At 43.8% G+C, this 22,250-nt stretch overlaps 1 protein-coding gene across 1 annotated transcript in view; it reads right to left on the bottom strand.

Annotated features, from left to right (window-relative positions):
• Positions 1-22,250, bottom strand: part of LOC147423766 (E3 ubiquitin-protein ligase RKP) — a 114,172-nt gene that overhangs the window by 1,681 nt on the left and 90,241 nt on the right. The window lies entirely within an intron of this gene.

Below are 22,250 nucleotides of genomic sequence, written 5' to 3'. Positions count from 1 at the left end.
GAAGAAGCAATAGAAGAAGTTCCACCAAACTGATCCTAACCCACCGCTAGCTTGAAGACCCCCGTCCAATGGGGCCTAATTTAAAAGGGACCCACACATACACACACAAAGATCCCATAGCCAGAAAATGAAGGGCAGGACAGTACGGATTTCCTAAATTTGCGCTGGCCTGGTAATGTGGCAGATTTCCGCGATTTGCGCTGACATAAGGATTACCGCGTTTTACGCGCTGGCTATTTTGGCAGTTTTACGCTGAGCTTTTGGAGGCCAGATGCTTTTAGAGTCGAAAGGTTGTCCTTGCCCCAGACTTACTCGCCAGTTTTTATCAAAGAATCTTTGTGTCCTTGCCCATACTTAATAGCCACTCCCATTCTTAGTCCATCGCGCATCAAGTGCTCTCCCGTCTTCATCGCTCTGACTTATGGCGCATCAGCCATAAAGAACCCAAGACCACTTGCAAGAGAAGCAAGAGACAAAGAAGGAGGAGGTCGTCTCAACGAACCCTACGCATTGATGCGAGCGGATCTTTTGAGCCATTGTTTTTCTCAGAAACAGTGCCATGCAGTGGTGCATGGCTATAGCTACCAAGCTGCACACTCCAAGGACTTGGCAAGCTGTCAAGAAAATTTTCGCCTGAAGTTACATGCCTTCCGACATCTTCCTTCAGAAAGGAGCTTCTGGCATAGTGCGGTATCCTGAAAGGCTTTGCCGTGGACACCCTATTAGATTACAACTTGTAGTCTTTGGGCATCTTTCAACGAGTGTCTCTTCCTGAGCTGATAACCTTGGAGGTCCAGTGTGTTTATTGTGTCTTGGGACTACCATCAGTGCTACAAGAACACTGTCTGTTCAAGAGCTTATGGACAATGCTAAAGTCAGCTACAACCCTATGGAAGGAACCTAGCCCTAATTTTTGGTGCATGTCTCGGAATGGAAGCTAGTTGTCTTTTAAAAAGCTTTTTCACTTTGATTTAGCAGTTTTCTAAAACTTCTTTGGTGATCTTGTTTGGTATTTGTTTCGAATTAGTTTGAAATGGATGGTAACTGTTTTATTGGTGCCGTTTTGAGTTGTTTGACTCTGGTTTTAATACTGGTTTCAATGCTTGGTGATTTGCTCCCGAGAGGAGTACTGAAGAGAATTGATGTTTCGAAATGCTTACACATACTCATGGCAAGACCTTGTGGTTATTTGCAAGGGGAGTATTGAATGTTGAAAAAGTGTTGTTTTTACTCATGGCCTGGACCCTTGTGGTTATTTAAGGGGGTAGTATTGTTGTTGTTACTAAGGCCCGGACTTGGACGGTTATTTACAAGGGGAGAATTAAGGAGTCTGAGCAGTGGTTACTCTCATCACCTCCAAGCAACGCAGACAGCGGTCCGGGGAGCGTTTGGTTGTAAAAGACCTCTATAGCTCATGGCCCAAACCTCTTTAGGATATTTGAAGGAGTGATGAGGAAGTCATTGAATAGCTCGTGGCCCGGACCGGGATGATCATTTGCTGGGGGAGTGTTCATTGGTTGCTATATGTTTCTATGTCCTGTAACATGCATATGTGAGCATTTGTGTTGACCTGTGATGTGCCAACCACTGAATATTCCTAATTGCCTAGGTATGTAATTTTAGTGCATCGAGACACCCATTCAAGATCAGCGCGGTCTCGGTGCGATGGCTATGCCAGAATATCAAGAGCTCCGATCAGGAATGAGCAAATCGATTGTCCCTTGGAATGACCCTCGGCAATTTTTGAGATAACTTGAGTTGTTTTGTAGATATGCAGTAGTCGCAGACAATTACTCTTCTATTAGGAAGGGGGGATGACACAAACTACTCACATGTCAAGCCAGTGAAGAACGGAGCCAACATGCAGAGGGCCTAAACCCTAAGAGAAGAAGCAACAATACAAGTTCCACAAAATTGATCCTCTCCATGTGATCCAACTTTAAAAGAATGGGTTAGGATTAAAAATCCTAACCCCAAGCCAACTTGAAGACCCCCATACGATGGGGCCTAATTTAAAAGGGACCCACACATACACACAGAAAGATCGCATAGCCAAATGATGACATGGCAGGACATTACGGATTTCCTAAATTTGCGCTGACAGTTGTACGAATTTCCGCGTTTTACGCACTGGCCATTTTGGCAGTTTTACGTTGAGCTTTTGGAGGCCAAATGCTTTCAAAGTTAAAGCTTTTCATGTGCTGCTTTTGGGCCTAGGGCCTTTATATACGAAGGGTTGGCTCTCACTCGCGCATCCTGGCAGGAGCAGGTGCAGAGCAGAGCTACCAAAGCTTGTACTGAGTTGAAGCAATATAAAGCAATATTGAAAGGGGCGCCAGGTTTTGGGACCAGTGCTCTCTTGGGTCGTGCACTCTCTCTTTCAATTCAGTTGTTATTTGAAGAGTCTAAAGTTTGTTCGGTTTGTTCTTTCCCGATGGCACGTGGTGTCCTCCCGTTACAATGCACCTAAGGGGCTTCCTTAAGTCACTTTCTAGCTCTTGGCAAAAACCCGTATTCTATATAACATCATGTTTTTATGACTGCACACTCTCTAAATCTTAATTTTCAGCTCGTAAAACCCATTCATCTAGATTTGTCTTTGCATTTTGTGATGTACAAAGATGTAGGCAATGCTATTGTACTTGTACTTAATGTGGAAATCGCAAGAAACTTTATGAAACTGTAGGGGATAATGCTAGAAATTTTGTGCAACCTTGTAGCTTTCTCTACAATTCCACACAAAAGTGGTTGAATTGGGGGCTAATTATTTCTTGCGCTTTTACAGTTTAATGGTATTAACCAAGATAGAATAGAGGAAGGTATCATGGTGATATACTAGCCATTAGATCTCATACAAGAGTGACATGAAGTTACCAAGTGAAAGCAAGCTCGCCGATTCTTTGAGAGGATTGCCAAACTCTTTGGCACATCTCCAAATCATCCTTTGATTTGATAGCTCAGCAACATGCTATATAGTAGTTCACTACAAGTGCAACAATGAAGTAACTCCTACAGGGGCTCCAATATTTGGGGCCAATGTGGTGTCCTTTTCTCTCTCCCTCTCTCTTTTCCTGCACGTGAATTCCATTTCAAGGTTACTCGTAAAACAAACTTTGTGACAAAAAGCTACAAGAAAATCGAGAAAACCATCTTCCCTATATAGGGAGGGGTTGCCCACTCCTTGCTCATTGTGTTGTATCAACAACTGCTGCATTAGCAGTATTTTGGGTCTGTCTCTCTCTCTCTCTCTCTCTCTCTCTCTCTCTCTCTCTCTCTCTCTCTCTCTCTCTCTCTCTCTCTCTCTCTCTCCAAAGTTTTCTCTTTCGTGCAGAGTTCTCAATCCAATGTTTTTCTCTTTCTAGAGTTTTTCCCTCTCTATGACATGGCACATGGCACAATAGGAGGGTTAGGGTTTTATACAAATCTTAACCCTCCCAACTTGAAGGTGTGGCCGTGGACGCCTAAACCCTACATATTAAATTAGGGCGAATTCCCGTACGTTCGTAGGGCCTAGCCTGCAAAACATGGAAATCTGATGACGTGGCATACTATACGGATCCACGCTTTATAACAACAACAGCACAAGTATCACAGAAACGGAAGCGTGCACTTGATACTTTCAAATTAATCAAGCTTTTTCATATTAGACTCCACACATAAAGATAAAGAAGTAATGATGCAGAAGACGGACACAACACTAGGAACCAGAAGATGCCCCCCTTGAAGGAGATTTCTTATTATTCCTGAACAATTACAAGCACATGGATCCGAACAGCATACGCTGCTCATATCCCAGATATTGTTTTGTTGCATAAACTCATAGGCCTATTGGCTGAAATTTCATACCTGTAGCTGTAAATGGCTAATTCTACTTCGTACTGAGATTTTCTTGAGCTGGAAATGCTCCTGCTGTTATCTACTCGCATAGGGAGTTCCCGCACAAGTTCTTCCTGGCTGAATTCTGCTACTGGACGCAGTCGGAGTGCTGAAATTTGTGCCGACAGCCGGTTCTGCGCTTTGAGTGTGTCTATTTCCCGTAGGGGCGCACGCAAGCTCTGTGGGCTGCTCTACACCGCTCCTACACGCTTCGTGGCCTCTACACACCCTTCCTGGACACGGAGCAGCAAATCGCTGAGGAGAGAGAGAGAGAGAGAGAGAGAGAGAGAGAGAGAGAATCTGGACGCAGAGTCTGAGAGTGAGTCCAACCACTCGCTTGTACTTTTGAGTTGCAAATTAGTAAAAAAAGAAATACCGAAAGGGGCGCCAGTCTTTGGGGCCAATATCTCTAGGCACGGAACTCCGCCGGGCTAGTGTCGAATCAATTGTGAACTGTAAACTGTTCTGAAGTGTATTCTTGTGGTGTCGCGGTAGAATCTCGACTTGGAGTGTCCAAGTCTGTTACAGTGGTATCAGAGCACGGCCGATTTCTCTTCTACGGGAAATCCAATCCTTTTTACGCAGCACTTATGGCTTCATACGGAGATCAATCGACTTGCTCTGCATCCAGAGATGCGCGAAGAGATCACAACGAAGATTCACGCAAGCAGTACGGCCCACCTCGGCCTACTTAGGCGGAGATCGAAGAGATGGAGCGTCGACGATTGATCGGCGATGCAACAAGGATGATGCTATATTTTGCGAAGGACCCAAAATTTGCAAAATTTATGAGTCAGACCTCCTTCGACCGAGGTGCATGCACAGTGGCGACAAACCACAGAACCACCCCTCAAACCGGCCCTGAGCCTCGCAGAAACCTCCTACTCCAAGGATGTATACAGAGCAAGAATTAGAAGAGGTGGTTTTATGACAACAGCAGCTTTTATGCAAAGAAGAAGAACTTTTATAAAGCCAACCAGTATGACTTTCTGGAAGATAAAAGCAAGAAAGTCCGAGAGTTTAAGGAAGGTGGATAGTATATTAAATTTGACACTTTTTCTGGTTATAGAGATGCTTTGAAGGCTTTGTCTTTTATACAGCAGTTTGACATAGCTTTCTCAAGAGGGCATTACTCAGAGCACTCCAAGATTCGGGGGGCTACCTCTTACTTTAAGGGAAATACTCGAACTTGGTGGTCCACGCTTCTATTAAACAAGACAGCGCCAGTTAAATGGCTGAAATTTAAAAGGATTTTTATTTCTTCTTGGCTAACTCGAGAGTATGAACGCGCATACGAACTGCTTGGAACCATCTTCGGATGACCAAGAAGGATACAGTGGACGCTTATTGCGAGAGATTCTGAAGCTCTTTTCTACCCGCCTCTTCATTTAAGAAGATCTCGTTCAAAGAACAGATTGAGCAGTTTACCTTGGGTCTTCCTACAGAGATCCGAGATCACTGCTTAGAACAAAAGTTAGCTTCCATTGAGGAACTGATGAGTCATGCGAAACAGGGTTTTGCCATCCACTCAGGCAGTTTGACCTACCCCACAGATGAGATCAGAATGTAGAGAACTGAAGAGACTTCGGAAAATGAAAGTAGAAAGAAGAAGAGCACCCCAGAAACGACGAAAAGGATGCATGACCCCAGCTCACTCGTCGAGAAAGGATCAGCTATATCAAAGAGGGGAAGTGTTTTGAATGCGGGGAAACTGGACATATCTCCGCGAAGTGCCCTAACAAGGCATCAAACTATTAGGGCATCGAATGAACAGGATGAAGAAAGGCCAGAAAGTTCCAAAGCAGCTGAGGGACGTGGCAGAAAAGGCAGATAAAAAGCAGAACTGGTACCACATTGCGTGGGGCCCGAACAGAATCAAATGAATGAAAGTACAAACTTTGCCGCTTTTAGGGCAAAGTGAAGGATCATGAAGCTCTCTTTTTCTTTGATAAAGGAGCCAAGGCCAACTTCTTTTCAGTTGGATTGGCGGCTCAATTTGAAATTACGCCCGACAAGCTGAGGCCATAGGCGAAGGTAGTTCGAGTGGCACCCGGACGGGATGCTGCCAATACACCGATCACTGGCAAACTTTGTTTGCAATGACAGGGGTGTTTAGGGCACGAGGATTTCTACGTAATTTCCTTGGGTGATTGTGACGTCCTACTCGAAATCCCTTGGTACCAAAGAACAACGCCGTGGTTGACTAACCGGCCGAGAAAGAATAGCAGCTAAAATACGCAAAATACGCGTATTTTATTTAGAATACACGACATCCCGTATTGAAACGTACAATACGTCTCGAACGTTTTTTATTCAAACGTTTTTTTGCCCAAAACGTATATCTTGTTCTAGTTGATCAATCGTGTTTTAGAGCTTCATGGTGCTTGTTTATGTATGCTATGGTTAAATATTGAAGAGTCATTGAGGAGGTCCATGAACCATTTCATTTGTTCTTATTAAAGTATCATATCTAATAAAGTGGACGTATTTTATTTTTGATTCTCAAAAATATGTTTAGTACACATCTTGTACACCGCGTATTAAACATCCCGTCCAGTACCGTAGCTGCTATGCGAGAAAGCGACTTTGACAAATGAAGGGCTCAGAGATTGTACTTGATGAATTACAGTTTCTTTACTCACTTTTTTTTGGAAAAGAGCAGAACGATGAATGAAGGTCGAATATGTTTTGACCTAACAAAGAACACCAAGATTTTCTCGACACTCATACCGATTGTTTTTCAGAGGGCCTGTCAGGCGAGTTGCTACCAGCTCGTCCTAAGGATCATATTATTGATCTGATACTTGGAATCACACCACCGAATCAGCCACCTTACCGTGTGAGTCGAGCCCAGAGATACACCTGTTCGGGACACATTGTCTCAGCAGGAGTGCAAATGGACCCGGCCAGGATAGAGATTATCCGTGATTGACCCGATTTGGAGAATGTTCATCAGAAAGTTTGCAGAGGTTGTTTATCCCTTTGCATTTGTCGACATAGAAAGGAGTCCTTTTTTCTCGTGGGGATCCACAAAAGTGACTGCCTTTCAGGAATTGAAAGGGAATTTGACTACAGATTTAGTTCTTGACCTTGCCCGATTTGCAGAAGTCGTTTGAAGTATATTGTGATACTTGCAGTCGTAGTCTAGATGCGGTCTGTTGCCTAAATAACCCCTTTTTGTACATTTTTATACTTTGTCTAAGTTCAATATGAACCTGGGCACATTTTTTAAAGGTCACTTATAATAAAAGTGGGAAAACCCAAAACTCACTTATTGAGTTTTCCCCAAAAACGTGAGCCCTCTCTCTTCTACTAGCGCTTCCTCTCCTGCTGGCCTTCGCCTCCCTCTCTGCACACACACTGCACTTCCTCGCGTGCTCTTTCACTTGCACACACCGCCGCGCGCTCATCAACAGGTATCAAAGCTTCGATTAGGGTTTGCCCCAAACCTGCAAACGCTGAATTTCAGCCAAGAAGGTCAACTTTCACGCGAGATTTTGCAATTTCGTCGCCAAAGGACTTGTCCCCGGACACTAGAGAGCTCCCGGCAACCCAAATTGACCTAAAACAGGCTGAAATTAGGTCAAAAACAGGAAATTACAGGTTATGACAACGAAAATACAGGTTTTGCAAATGATGTATTAAGGTGTGGGAATACTTTTGCTAAGTCCCCGCTACCCGAAAACCCTGAAATTGCCGAAAAACAAGCCCTAAAACAGGTGTTTTAAGCAAATTTCAGATTTACGTAGGTTTTTGCAAGAGTTTTTATGGTGCGATTACATTGAGGAAAGTGCAAATTGCTGCAATCTACGCACGTTTGACAAATTTTGTCTATGTATGACCATTTGTGGCTCAATTTCATGCAATTTTGATGCTACAAATTGGGGCTTTTGTGCTTACATGCTTCTAAAGGCTGTGTATTAGCCTTATGTATATCTTCTGAGGCTAAAAACAACTAAATTTGTTGTTTTCGAGCACAAATTCGCTCGTTGAAATTTCCTGCGCATAAATTTCAGAAATTGAACTTTGTGCCCAAATTGTCCTATTTTGCCCCAAATTCTTCCTGTGACCATTGGGAGCTGTAGTGCACATCTCTGTGAAGCTATACTCCGATTTTTGCGCATTTTGCCCAAAAATTCAGCGTATTATCCCTCTTATTTCGTGCAACTATTGCCTCATCTTCTTCGGATATGAAGAACCTCTTCGAGATTAGGAGATTCGATGGAACAGGTTTTGATCTTTGGAATTCAAGGAATCCTATTTCTTAAAGATTGCGAAGGGGCACTTGAACAGGTGAAGCCACAGAATATGACAGATGAAGCATGGGTTAGCATGAACAGGAAAGCCGTTACATATATTAAAATGGCCATGACAGATGAGACCGTCATTGATGTGAAACGTCTCACGACTGCTTTTGATGTGTGGGAGAAGTTAAAGGGAATGTATGAAAATACAACGCCTGTCAACCAGGTGCACTTGATACGAAAACTTGTTGGCATGCAACTAGATGAGTCCAAGAGCGCGACAGAGCACTTGTCATTATTGGCAGGTACTTCGTCGCAGTTTTACAGGATTTTGGCTTGCCCCCTTTTGATAATAAGCTGAAAGCTATCTTCTTGCTTATGACCTTACCTGAGTCATGGGAAACTTTGGTAGTTTCGTTGTCCAATAACCCCAATTCGACCTTTGATGGTGTTAGGGATTCTATCTTGAATGAAGAAATCAGGAGGAAAGCAAGTGGAGAGGGAGGCAGCTCTGCCAACACGGTTAGAGGCAGGACAGAAAAGAAGAATGCTTATGCACAAAGGAGTAAGAGTAAGAGTAAAGAAAGGGGAAATGCAAGCAAAGGCAAGGGTGATGTGACTTGCTATCAATGTGGCAGGAAAGGTCACAAGAAACCCGATTGCAGGTACTATAAAGCTGAGTTAGAAAGGAAAAAGAATGGTGGAGACAAAAAGAAAGAGAAGAAGGAAGTCAAGGCAGATGCACAGGATAGCTCAAAGGACAAAGAGAAGGCCAATGTGGCTTCTAGTGTCGTGATTGAGGAGCTGTCAGATGTAGAGGACATCTTGTGTGCCACTTTGTCAGATGATGATGCTTATGACTTTGATGCCTCTCTAAATGTTCATTCACAGGACATGCAGATCATCAAGAGTGATCTTATTGGTGCTTTGTTGACTGTCAATGATGCATTGTCCCAGACTTGGATTGTTGATTCCGGTGCTTCATTTCATGTGACTCCTATCAAGGAGTGTTTCTCTACTTTTGATGCGGGCAAGCGTGGCCATGTATACCTTGGAAACAATCATGCATGTTCCATTGAGGGTATTGACACTGTGCATCTCTCCATAGATGGCACAAATGAGCTTGTCTTGCATGATGTTCGATATGTGCCGGGAATCAAGAACAGTCTGCTTTCTGTTGGTTAGATGGATATGCATGGTTACAGCATCTTGTTTAAGAGAGGGCCATGGAAAATGACTAAAGGCTAAGCCTGATTGTAAAGGGCACAAAGAAAGGGACACTTTACTGCATGCATGGAAAGGCCGTGTTGGGCAAGTTTATTGCATTGGCTGAAATTAACTCTCACATGGAGTTGTGGCACAAGAGGCTTGGCCATATGAACCAAAAGGGCCTTTCTAAGCTTTGTACTTTGAACAAGCTTGATGCTAAAGGCACAAAGCTTGACTTTTGTAATGAATGTCAATATGGCAAACAAGTAAAGCATTCTTATTACTCTGGTGTCTCTCATAAATCTTGTGTGCTTGATCTCGTACATTCCGATGTATGTAGCATGCCTACTAAGTCTATGGGTAGTGCATGTTATTTTGTCTCCTTTGTTGATGATCATTCTAGGAAAATTTGGGTTTATTTGCTTAAGTCTAAGGATGAAGCCTTTGCTGCGTTTAAGAGATTTCATGCATTTGTGACCACCCAAACAGGTAGAAAGCTAAAATGCTTGCGTACAGACAATGGGAGGGAGTACACAAGTGCTGAATTTAACAAGTTTTGCGAAAATTTGGGCATTAAGAGGGAGCTTACTGTCCCATACAGCCCCTCTTCTAATGGTGTGGCTGAAAGATTCAATAGGACACTTTGTGAGAGGGTGAGATGCATGCAGTCCACAGCTAATCTCTCTCATGGATTTTGGGGAGAAGCTTTGAAAACTGCAGTGCATATATGCAATCGATCCCCTCACATGTCTTTGAAAGGTGACATCCCTGAAGAGGTTTGTTCTGGCAAGCCTGCTTCATATGATCACTTATGCCTTTTTGGTTGTGAACCTTTTGTGCATGTTAGACGTGAGTTGAGGAGAAAACTAGATGCGAAGTCCATTAAAGGCCTCTTCATGGGATATGGTAAAGAAGGCGAAATGGGTTACAGGATTTGGTTACCTCAGCTCAAAAGGGTTGTACGCAGCCGGGATGTTGTTTTTAATGAGGCAAGGCTGCTTCAAAACAATTGTGCCTCAAAGCATGACCATAAAAGGGTGAAATTTCAGCATGACCAGCCACCTATTAGGCCTACTATTTTTGACCCTCAGGATGCACCACAAATGGCTGAAAATGTAGATGATCCAGTGGTGTTTGAGCCAAATGATGTTGGACAGCAAATTGAGGCTCCTGAAGGGCATTTGCAGCCAAGAAAGAATGCTGAAAATGATGTACAACATCCCATTGTTGATGATTTTGTAGTGCCACCTGATGTAAACCCATTGCCGGATAATGTGGATTATTGGGTGAGGCGGTCTACTCGTCAAAGACGGCCTGTGAGTCGATTGACCCCTCTTTGCATTACATTATGTTGACAGATGAGGGAGAGCCTCTTACGTATAAAGAGGCAAAGACATGTGAGCACAACGACAAGTAGGAGCTAATCATACTTGGGATTTGGTTGAATTGCCCAAAGGAAGGAAGGCTATTCCTAACAAATGGGTGTATAAAATCAAAACTGTTGATGCAAAACCCAAGTATAAGGCAAGGCTTGTGGCAAAGGGATATGTTCAAACCAAGGGCATAGACTTTCAAGAAGTGTTCTCTCCTGTTGTGAAGATGACCACTTTGCGTGTATTGTTTGCCATTGTGGCTGCTCTTGATTTGGAAATGGACCAAATGGATGTACATACCGCTTTCTTGCATGGTGATGTGGAAGAAGAGCTTTACATGAAGCAACACGAGGGTTTTTCATCCCTAGCAAGGAACATTTGGTATGTATGCTCAATAGAAGCTTGTATGGGCTGAAACAATCATGTAGACAGTGGTACAAGAAGTTTGATCGCTTCATGCTTAAACATAGTTACAAAAGAAGCCATGTAGACCATTGTTTGCATACCAAACGTGATGAGGATGGCAGCCCGATCATTCTTGTGCTCTATGTTGACGATATGTTGATAGCTACAAAGAAAAGAAGCACTGTAGATGCTCTTAAAGGGCAGCTGAAATCTGCGTTTTCAATGAAAGATCTTGGGGCAGCTGAACATATACTTGGAGTGCGTGTTACACGGCAAAGAGACAAGCGCCTATTGTATTTGTCACAAGAAAAGTACATTGAAAAGGAGCTGGACAGATTTAACATGGCTGAAGCAAAGCCTCTTGGTGTGCCATTACAGCCATATGTTAAAATCTCCAAGGATGATTGTGCCAAGTCAAAGGAAGAAGCCAATGACATGTAAAGTGTGCCTTATGCTTCAGCTTGTGGTTCACTTATGTATGCTATGGTTGCTACTAGGCCTGACATAGCCCATGCAGTGGGAGTTGTGAGACGATTTATGGCTAATCCAAGCAGGTTGCATTGGGATGCAGTTAAGTCCATTATGAGGTACTTGAAAGGCACTAAAAACAAATGCCTCTGCTATGGTAAAGAACCAATGGAGTTGAAGGGATTTTGTGACTCTGACATGGCTGGTGATGTGGATACACGGAAATCCACAAGTGGCTATGTATTTACTCTTGCGGGAGGTGCTGTTTCATGGTGTTCTAGATTGCAAAAGATTGTTGCATTGTCTACTACAGAGGCTGAATATATTTCAGCCACTGAGGCTTCCAAAGAAGCTATTTGGTTAGCACGCCTATACAGTGAGTTTGGCTTGCCAGCCAAGGCACCTATGCTTGGTTGTGATAGCCAGAGTGCTATATGTCTGGCAAAGAAGGCCATGTTTCATGCACGCACAAAGCCTATTGACGTGCGGTATCACTTCATACGAGAAGTGCTTGAGGATGGCCTTATTACATTGGTTAAGGTCCATACATCACAAAAACCAGTCGATGCTCTCACTAAGTGCTTACCCAAAGCACATCATCATCTATGCATAGAGATGGTGGGAGTCACGTAGCTTAAAGGCGCCATTTATGCCTTTAAGTGGGAGGTTGTTGGGTTCAAGGCCTAAATAACCCCTTTTTGTACATTTTTATACTTTGTCCAGGTTCAACACATTTTTTAAAGGTCACTTATAATAAAAGTGGGAAAACCCAAAAACGTGAGCCCTCTCTCTTCTGCTAGCGCTTCCTCTCCTGCTGGCCTTCGCCTCCCCTCTCTGCACACACACTACACTTCCTCGTGTGCTCTTTCACTTGCACACACCGCCGTGCGCTCATCACGGTCTTAATGCCAGAAGACCAAAGTCAGTGCCTATGAGAGCCGATTGTTTTCAAGGCCGGAAATTGACAGTACATATATGTGAGAAAGAGCTTTTGGTAGCTATCCATGCTCTTACTCAGTGGCGACATTACCTTCTCGAAGCCGATTTTACAGTTTGCACAGATGATTGCAATCTACGCTACTTCTTGTCACAAAAGTAGCTATGGGAAAAGCAGATGCGGCGGGCAAACACCTTGTCACAGTTTTACTTCCGGATTGTCCATGTGCAGAGACAGAAGAAATTGGTGGCAGATACTTTGTCCTGGAAGACGTTGGTTTTGGCTATTTTCGCGATACATCATAGAAGCTTCGAGGATATCGTCAGTCGGTACACCACAGATACAGATTTTGCAAATGTATTTAGTTGAATACAGAATAGGGAGGTAGTAGCGGTGTAACAAACTGCTTACGTGTCAAAGCCTAAAGAATGGAGCCAACTTACAAATGTGGCCGAGGGGCCTAAACTGTCACAAAGTGATGACGTGGCTACCCGAGAGCAAAAACCCTAACCCTAATTTTTGCCAAACCCCTAATTGCTGAAACCCTAATTCTGAAAACCCTAACCCTAAAACTTGCAAACCCTAATTGTAAAAACCCTAACCCTAACCCTAACCCTAAGGGCAGCAGGGAGATTTCCGAAAATTGCACTGGCTAATGACGTGGCAGGCTGTACGGATTTTCATGATTTACGTTGGCAGCTTTTTGGCTTTGCTTTTGGACCAGAAGCTTTTGAGTTTTGAAGGCTTTTTACTGTAACTGCTTTTCAGGCCAAGGGCCTTTAAATATGAGGCGCTAGGGCTCATTCTCTGGCATGCTTCTTGGCGAATGTACAGAGTCTAGAGTACCGGCTTGTAATGAGTTGATGCAATATAAAGAAATACCGAAAGGGGCACCAAGGTTTGGGGCCAATACTCTTTGGGGTGGAATTCCGCCACTCCGTGTCGCGTGCCTTCTCTCTCTTTCAGTTCAGTTGTTATTGAAGTGCTAATTCAGTCTGTTCTTTTCTATTGGCACGTGGTGCCCGCCTTGTGATAGTGGTATCAGAGCATCAGGCGTGTGCTTTTCTAAAAGCATACTGGTCCTACAAAAGAGCAAACTGAACTTATTAGCCACTCCCACCCTTACTTCATTGCGCATCGGGCGCGCTCCCGTCTTCACCGCTCATGTCTTACAGGGCATAAGCCAATTAAGATCACTTGCAAGAGAAGGATCTAGATTTGTTTCAAGTCACTGTTTTTCTCAGAAGCAGTGCCATGCAAATGTTGATGTCTACAGCTACCGAGCAGCATACTCCAAGTACTTGGCAAGATTTGAAGAAAAAAATAAAATAAAAAATTTGCCCGAAGTTCTATGGTTTCTGACATCTTCCTTCGGACTACAACTTCTGGGAGAGTGGGGTATCCTGAAATGCTTGCCATGGAAACCCTCGCAGATTATAACTTGAAGTTTCTCGACATCTCCCAGTAGATGTCTCTTCACGAGCAGATGACCGATGCGATTGTTATGTCTTGGGACTACCATCGCCGCCAGACGAACACTTTTTGTCCAAGAGCTGATGGACCATGCTGTGGTTCTCTACGACCTTATGGAAGGAACCTAACCCTAAATTTTGATGCAGGTTTCAGAATGGAAAGTCAGTCGACTTTCGAGCTCGATTGATGTCAAGATTTCTTTTTAAGTTTCAAATCTGTTTGAGAACTTGTTTGGTGATCCTGTTTGGAATTTGTTTGAAATGGATGCTATCTGGTTTGAACTTGTTTTGGTGTCGATTTGAGATGTTTGACTCTAGTTTTAATACTGGTTTCAATGATTGCTGATTTTACTCACGGGTGGAGTAGTGAGAAATGTTGTTTTGCTATTGTTTGAACCTCCGAACGACGCCGACGGGATGTCTGGGGAGCGTTTGGTTGTATGCTTGTAGTATAATTGTTGTTGTGACTCCCGGCCCAGACCTAGATGGTTATGCGGGAGGAGTATTAAGAAGTCAGAGCAGTGGTTACTCTCAGCACCTCCAAACGACGCAGGCTGCAGTCGGGGGGGCGTTTGGTTGTAAAAGGCCTCTACATCTCCCGGCCCGGACCTTTTTAGGTTATGCGGGAGGAGTGATGAGGGAGTCGTTGAATATCTCCCGGCCCGGACCTTGTTAGGTTATGCGGGAGGAGTGTTCATCGGCGGCGTTATGTTTCTATGTCTTGTAACATGCATATGTAGGCATTTGTGTTGCATTATGATGTGCCAACCACTGAATATTCCTAATTGGATGAGATTGCCTGGGTATGTAATTTTAGTGCATCAAGACACCCGTGGAAGATCAGTACGGTCTGGGTGTGATGGTTAATTTTACTACGCCCGAATATCAAGAGTTCCATCTGGACAAAAGGAGAAGCTAACTCCTTGATCAAACAGCCGAAAGGAGAAGCTAACTCCTTGATCAAAAGAGCAGAAAGAAGAAGCTAACTCCTTGAGCAGAAGGGAGAAGCTAACCTCCTTAATAAAAAGAGCAAACTGATTGTCCCTCGGAATGACCCTCAGAAATTTTTGAGCTAACTTGAGTTGTTTTGCAGATATGTAGTAATCGCGGACGATTACTCTCTTTCAAGAAGGGGAGATGTAACAAACTGCTGACGTGTAAAAGCCTAAAGAATGGAGCCAACTTACAGATGTGGCCAAGGGGCCTAAACTGTCACAAAGTGATGACGTGGCTGCCCGAGAGCGGAAACCCTAACCCTAATTTCTGCCAAAAACCCTAACTACTGAAACCCTAATTCTGGAAACCCTAACCCTAAAACCTACAAATCCTAATTCCGCTGCCAGAAACCCTAAAACTGCAGAAACCCTAACCCTAACCCTAACCCTAAGGGCAACAAGGAGATTTCCAAAAATTGCGATGGCTGATGACGTGGCAGGCTGTACGGATTTCCATAATTTATGTTGGCAGCTTTTTGGCTTTGCTTTTGGACAAGAAGCTTTTGAGTTTTGAAGGCTTTTTACTGTAACTTCTTTTCAGGCCAAGGGCCTTTAAATATGAGGCTAGGGCTCATTCTCTGGCATGCTTCCTGGCGAATGTGCAGAGTCTGGAGTACCGGCTTGTACTGAGTTGATGCAATATAAAGAAATACCGAAAGGGACGCCAAGGTTTGGGGCCAATACTCTCTGGGGTGGAATTCCGCCACTCCATGTCGCGTGTCGTCTCTCTCTTTCAGTTACGTTATTATTGAAGTGCTAAAAGTCTATTCAGTCTGTTCTTTTCTATTGGCACGTGGTGCCCGCCTTGTGACAAGCGGACTATTCCATTCTAGATGGGTATTTGATGAAGAAAACCATGTTGTGCGTTACACAGCCGTTGGGGAAAAAGGTTCTAACTGTATGCCACTGTCCGCCTTTTTACGGGTCACCACTGCATTGCTACCACCTTGAAAGGGGTAGAGAGAGATACTTCTTTTGGCCGAGACTCAAGAAGGATGTGGACTTGGTATGCCAGAAGGTCAAGTTTGACAGGCATAAAGCACAGGGATTGTTACAGCCTTTACCTACACCCACCCGCCCTTGGAAAGTATTGCAATGGATTTTATTTTTGATCTGCCGAGAACACAGCATGGGCACGATTGTTTATTGCCTAGGTCTTCATATTATATGGCATGCCTCGGACGATTGTCTCCGACAGGGACCCCAGGTTCACGAGTTTGTTTTGGACGGCTATTTGGAAGAACATAGGCACGCGGTTGCAGTTCTTGTCATCCTTCCACTCGCAGACTGACCGGCAATCACAGATTGCTAATTCAGTGGTACTAGATTTGATGAAGTCTTCTTCGTTGGATCATAAGACTACATGGGAAAGGTTTTTACCTTTGGTGGAATATGACTACAGAAACATGATTAACTCTTTGATGGAGAAGGTGCCATTTGAGATTATTGAATTTGCTACAAAGGTTCCACCCTTCCTTAGCATGAAAGATACGATTTTTCTTTGAAGCCAACCGTTTCACGAGGGACTTCGTCCGGAAGGCTTTCGAGAAATCTAAGAAAAAGGCACCAAATCGACTTTGTTGTGATTTGAAATTGAAGGAGAACTATTGGGTGCTCTTACATTTTGAGAAGGCACGTCCAAGAAAGAAAAGGGAAAGGAGCCGCTTTCTTGAAAGCTTAGCATGAGATGGTTTGGACCTTTCCAGATTTTTTGAAAAGATAAATGATGTCTACTTTGGACTGAAGCTGCCAAATACTTGGAGGATTCACAATGTGAGTCTCTTGAAGCCTTTTGAAGGCGATGTGCCTGATGAAGAGCAACCTGAAATGGATGAAAACGAGCAGATACTCGTTCCAAAACAGGAATTGGCACAAAAAGAAAGAAGGTAAAGCGAAATAACGATTCTTGGTTAAATTCAAGACCTACTCTGCATTGGATGCGAAGCGAATGGAGGAGGAGGACCTAGCAGATACTCCTCAGATTGTGACACTTTACCTTGAAGCTTTTGGTTTAGCATAGTCTATTCCAAATGGAACCCCGAATTCAGCCTAGCCGGATATCTGGTGCAGTGGGTATGCACAAGACGAGAGTTACTCCGCTCCTTTGTCAACAGATGCCTCGATTTTTGATACTAGAGTCAATGATGTCTCTTTGAGATTCAGGGATACTCAGAGCTGACAATATTTTGTTGTATGACTTTATGAAGTGGAATTCCCGAACATGACACTGACTTGTTTAAGTGCAGGAGCTGATAGACGAAATGACTGCAACATTTTGGTCTGAATGATCTCGATAGACATGGTTGCAATAGGGATTAGTCAATCAGGCATTTGAGGTCCTGAGTGGATCTAGATGCGGTTGCTAATTGCATTGCCGATAAATCATGGTCTGAGATCCGAATGAATGTTGAATGTGATTTGTCATGTGATGTCGTGTGATGTGACTGTCGATTGGTACATGTGCTAGATGTGTGTTCCTAGTGTGTCCGTACTAATTGTCAGTGTCTGCTAAGACAGTTTATGGCTTTTGTCTATTTTGCAGGCGTAATCGAGGGCGATTACAATGCTTTCAACTATTGTTGCATTGCGGTAGCCTATGGCCACCACTGCAGATTCGCTGAAGTGATGACGTGGCTGCACCGTACGGATAGGTCCGCAATTTGCGATGCAGATCACGGAAATCCGTACAGTGACGTGGCAGCTTTGGGGCTGCTTTTTTGGCTACGCACTTTGCAAGAGAAGAGAGAGAGAGCTTCTACTTTATTTTAATCAAGAGAGAGCTTGTGAGAGACAAAAAGCTTTTGCTTTAATTTTGGCAAGGCTTTTGATTTTGAAGCTTTTGGGCTCTGCTTTTAGCATCCCTTGTAAACCTATTTATTAGTGGTTTGGGCTCTCACTTCTCAGAGCATCTGGACGCAGAGTCTAAGAGTGAGTCCCGACCACTCGCTCATACTTTGAGTTGCAGATTTATACAAAAAGAATACCGATAGGGGTGCCAGTCTTTGGGGCCAATATCTCTAGGCATGCAACTCCGCCGGGCCAGTGTCGAATCAATTGTGAACTGTGAACTGTTTTGAAGTGTATTCTTGTGGTGTCGCGGTAGAATCTCAACTTGGAGTGTCCAAGTCTGTTACAACAAGTTGAGGTTTTTTAATGTATAATAGTTTTGGCTGCATTCAAACTAGCCGGTCACTTATTTTAAAAGGTATAAAAACCCGATATCTTGACTGAACTGGAGCATAATTAGCTCGACCGTCTTCATGTCTCTACAAGCTCAGCCTGCCTGCTCCCATCGGGACGTATTTACGTCCGGCCAGTCACTTGCTTGGGCGGCCACAGTGAAAATATTTGATTATGACTTTTCTGAGCCCACTGGGGACACCATCTTATTCATGCGCTTGTTCTGATATGTTCTGCACTGCGTCCGGCTTCTACTATAATAAGCATACTATCCCGACACAGATAAATTCCCAGATTACACTGATAAATTTACCTGTTCTATTTTATTTAATTAATTGGTACCAATAAGTTCCTAAATTCATTCTGTGTGCACAAAACCATTTACATATTATCTATAGCCGTAGCTAAACTATTACATCCCTCTGGCTTCTAAACAGTTATCCTCAATTATAAGGCTCCATGATACTTATGCAAGACATTTGAGAAATCTTGCAATTCTGATTCCGTCAAATATTGAGCATCTAGAGGAGAGTAATTCTTAAACTTTACGAAGTACTTGCAATGAGTTCTTCTAGACTTTAGTTGGCGCTCCTGATAGTGTAATTTGTTTTGGAAGAAGTATTTCTTCAATTTCATCTACATCAGGGGGATCTTCTGTGACTGGTTCTGCAAGAGGCTCGCCAACGTAAGGTCATAGAAGGCTCATGTGAAAAGCATTATGGATTTTCTAATTGTCTGGAAGATCCAATCTGAATACTACGTCATTTATTAGTTATGTAATCTTAAACGGGCCATAATATCTATTGGAAAATTTTACAACTTTCCCTTTTTGATTGGCATGTTTCTTAAGTCGCGCTTTATCAAACTTAGAAGAACAAATTGTCCTTCAATTAGCTTGAGATCAGGACAATGTTTATCTACTGCTTTCTTATGCTACCATCCGCAACACTTGCCACGTGACTGCCGCGAGTGTCCGTCCAGTGTGAACTCCTGACCAATTGACTGTGACCAACTGAAACTAACTGCCTGTTCTGCACCAATGACACTATAGCCATGCTACAACAAGAAAAGAACATAAAGGGAATCCGTTTGGTAAATTAGAGAATTCCAAAGATCCAAATTGCGGTGCCAAGGACAGGGGAGGCAAGCAAGGCTACCAACAGGTCAAAGGACACCAGAAGCGAACAGAAAGGTTAGATAGGTCCACCATATAATTTGCTCAAGGGTCCTTTTTGGGCGTCGATGCTAAGTGGATGGAGGAGAACATCGCAAATTCTCTTAAGAGAGAGCTCTACCTTGAAGCTTTTGGGTTATCTAATTACTTCTGAGGAGTGATCGAACAGAAACACAGAGAAAACTGCAATCTACACACTCGGCAACACTTTATGTAAACCGAAAAATTTGTGAGATGAACACTCTCGCCAAATGGTTAGGCTTAACTGTCTTCTTTATTGGAATGAAGTGGGCCTCCTTGCTAAATTTGTCAATGACTGTCCAAATCCCCTCATGCCCACTTAGGATCTTGGGACCATCAAAAATGAAATCCATAGCAATACTTTCCCACGGACGGGAGCGTACGGGTAAAGGTTGTAGAAGTCCCGGTGCCTTATGCCTAGCAAACTGACCTTTTGGCATACTAAGCAACTGCCAACAAACTCGTCCACATCCTTTTTGAGCCTCGGCTAGTAAAAGTAACACTCAACACCCTTCAAGGTGGTATCTATTCCACGGTGGCCCAAAAAAGGTAGACAATGGCACTCTATCAAAACCTTTTCCCTCAAAGGCTATGTAACACAACATCGTTTTCCGCATTAAATAGCCATCCCATATGGAATAGCCTGCAACTGTTTCTTAGGGGGAGGTCGAGGGAGCTATTGCTTCTTAGACCTCTGAAGAATCCTTTTGCACAAGGAAAGGATCAATAAATCTTCAACTTTACCACCATCAAATAAAAAAGATTTAAATGTAGGGCATGGCTCGCGAGGGGAAACTTGTCCAGCGTCGCGGCGTTCACGACAGAGTACTCGACTAGGGTCAGATATATGTGCCACTAAGTAAGCCCATCTTCATATGATTGATGTCTTTACAAAATTTCCTTTGGAAGCTTCATATTGCTGCTTTTGCTATTGACGATTCCAATAAGAAGTTGATTGCTTAGAATTTTAACATTTCCAAGAATATTCATGTTGAGATTTTCGTTGCTCGCATGAAGATGCTTTGTGTTTAGTTGTCTCCGAGAAACCATGCTTTGGGTGCGAAAATTTTGGCTGTGAAACCTCCGATTTGGTCGGTTCAAAGGTTTGCATATGTAACTGGTCCAAGCAATTGTTGATGGAAGCAAGACCTGTTGAGAAAGTCTGTTGCATAGCTTCCATTTGGGCTTTGAGAAGAGCAAGCATCTGCGCCTCCTGACCATCTTCTTCCTGGGACATTGACATGGAGATCTCGACTTCGTCGATGGAAGGTGTCTCCTCTGGAGCAGGTGACAGGTGAATAATGTGGGACTAGGAGCTCGGTGTGAACACACACCAGGGATTGGAGTGAAATTATGTTGTTTACTGCGTCTCTTCTGCACTTTGTCAGGGAGTAGGGTACCGCCCAAGGATGTACTCGAAATGCTGAAGATGATCAAGCTCGCACGCGAGGAAGATGTGCCACAACACCCACACATGTAACTGAGTTGCGTGACGTAGTGTCGGCACGACCTTAGGCGCAGGAACGGGTATTGGTTCTGGAGCAAGTACTGTGCTGGAGAATCTCGCGGCTAGGAAGGTGGTTCTCCGGTAAAATCTCCTCTAGAACCTGGTCTATATACGAGAAATATGGAAAAGGCTAGGTGTGATCGTCTGCCATGGTTCTGTTTATACTTGCTGCAGGAGAGAGACCAGGGGCCAGCGCTAAAGGGGAAGAGAGGGGCAATGTGGAAATTCTGCAACGTTGGAATTGTTTTTGTTTTTGAGTGATTTTGTTTTACAATATGTCCACACTTGGTAAATTTGGGGCAGCGTGGTGCAATCTGGTGACGCTCGCTAGCATGCACTTTTATTGTTACGTAAGAATTTGTTTAAGAGGGGCACTTAACAGGGTGTTTCACATTGGTGATAATTTACGGGCTGGTTGACCAAGTTAAATCAATAAAATTGAAGGTATTTGATGGCGTTAAAACCCATACGCTGCTGGCTGATTACGTAAATAAACTCCAGCGAGTAAATGTCAACGAAGGAGTGCAGCGATTCACAACGGCAACGCTTGAGAAAAAGCGTGCAAAAGGGACATGTCGCCTAGAAAGGGGTGCGAGCAAGGGATGATATGTCGCCGGCTGCCCTTTGGCATGAAGGGGTGCGAGTGTGGGTTCGAAGAGGTACCATCCGAGGAAAGGGTACGCGAAGAGTCAACAGCCGACGGGTTCCCAAAACCGGCACCGGGTACGCCACACAGTATTTGTTTGTCATTCATGTAATTGGAACATAAAATTTCATGTTACCTCATGCTCGTTTGTGTGTGTGTACCACCTTTCTTCGACTGCCATGGAACTCCGGGAAGGGGGTAGAGTGTAGCGGCGAGGGTGAGAGGCTCACAACCTTCGGGTCCGAGAAAAAAATTTGCTCTGATACCACTGTAAGGATTCTAGGTACTAATCCTTAATTAACTACTTAAACTTATGATTAAGACTTAAGAAACTTAAACTGAACTCAGAAACAAGACTCACAAGACTCTATGTTTGATTGATTGAATGACTGCCTGAAACTAAGTACAATAGGCTCCTTATATAGGAGACGAAGAAACACAAATGAAAAGACACATCTCATGGTGAAGAGACACATCCTTTCGGCGAAGAGCTCCAACCACTGGGCGAAGAGTCGCACCCGTAGAGCGAAGGGGTGTGACCAGTCGTGAAGGAGTGTGACTTTTGGCGAAGAGTCACGTCTCTTGAGCGAAGGGTCGTGACCATCCAAGAGTAGGGGTTCTCCTTGGCATGGCACTTCACATATCTGCAACTAGGCGTAGATGTAATACTGTAAACATAGTCACAATCGTGACAAAGGACGTCACACCCTTCCAAAGGCATGATGTAAAAGTCCTCGTGCCCT

This window comes from Adiantum capillus-veneris, chromosome 26 (assembly GCF_014529385.1).
Source record: "Adiantum capillus-veneris isolate H3 chromosome 26, ASM1452938v2, whole genome shotgun sequence".
Taxonomy (NCBI): domain Eukaryota; kingdom Viridiplantae; phylum Streptophyta; class Polypodiopsida; order Polypodiales; family Pteridaceae; genus Adiantum; species Adiantum capillus-veneris.
The sequence above is the reverse complement of the archived record's forward strand: the minus strand, read 5'-3'. Positions and strand labels throughout refer to the sequence as shown.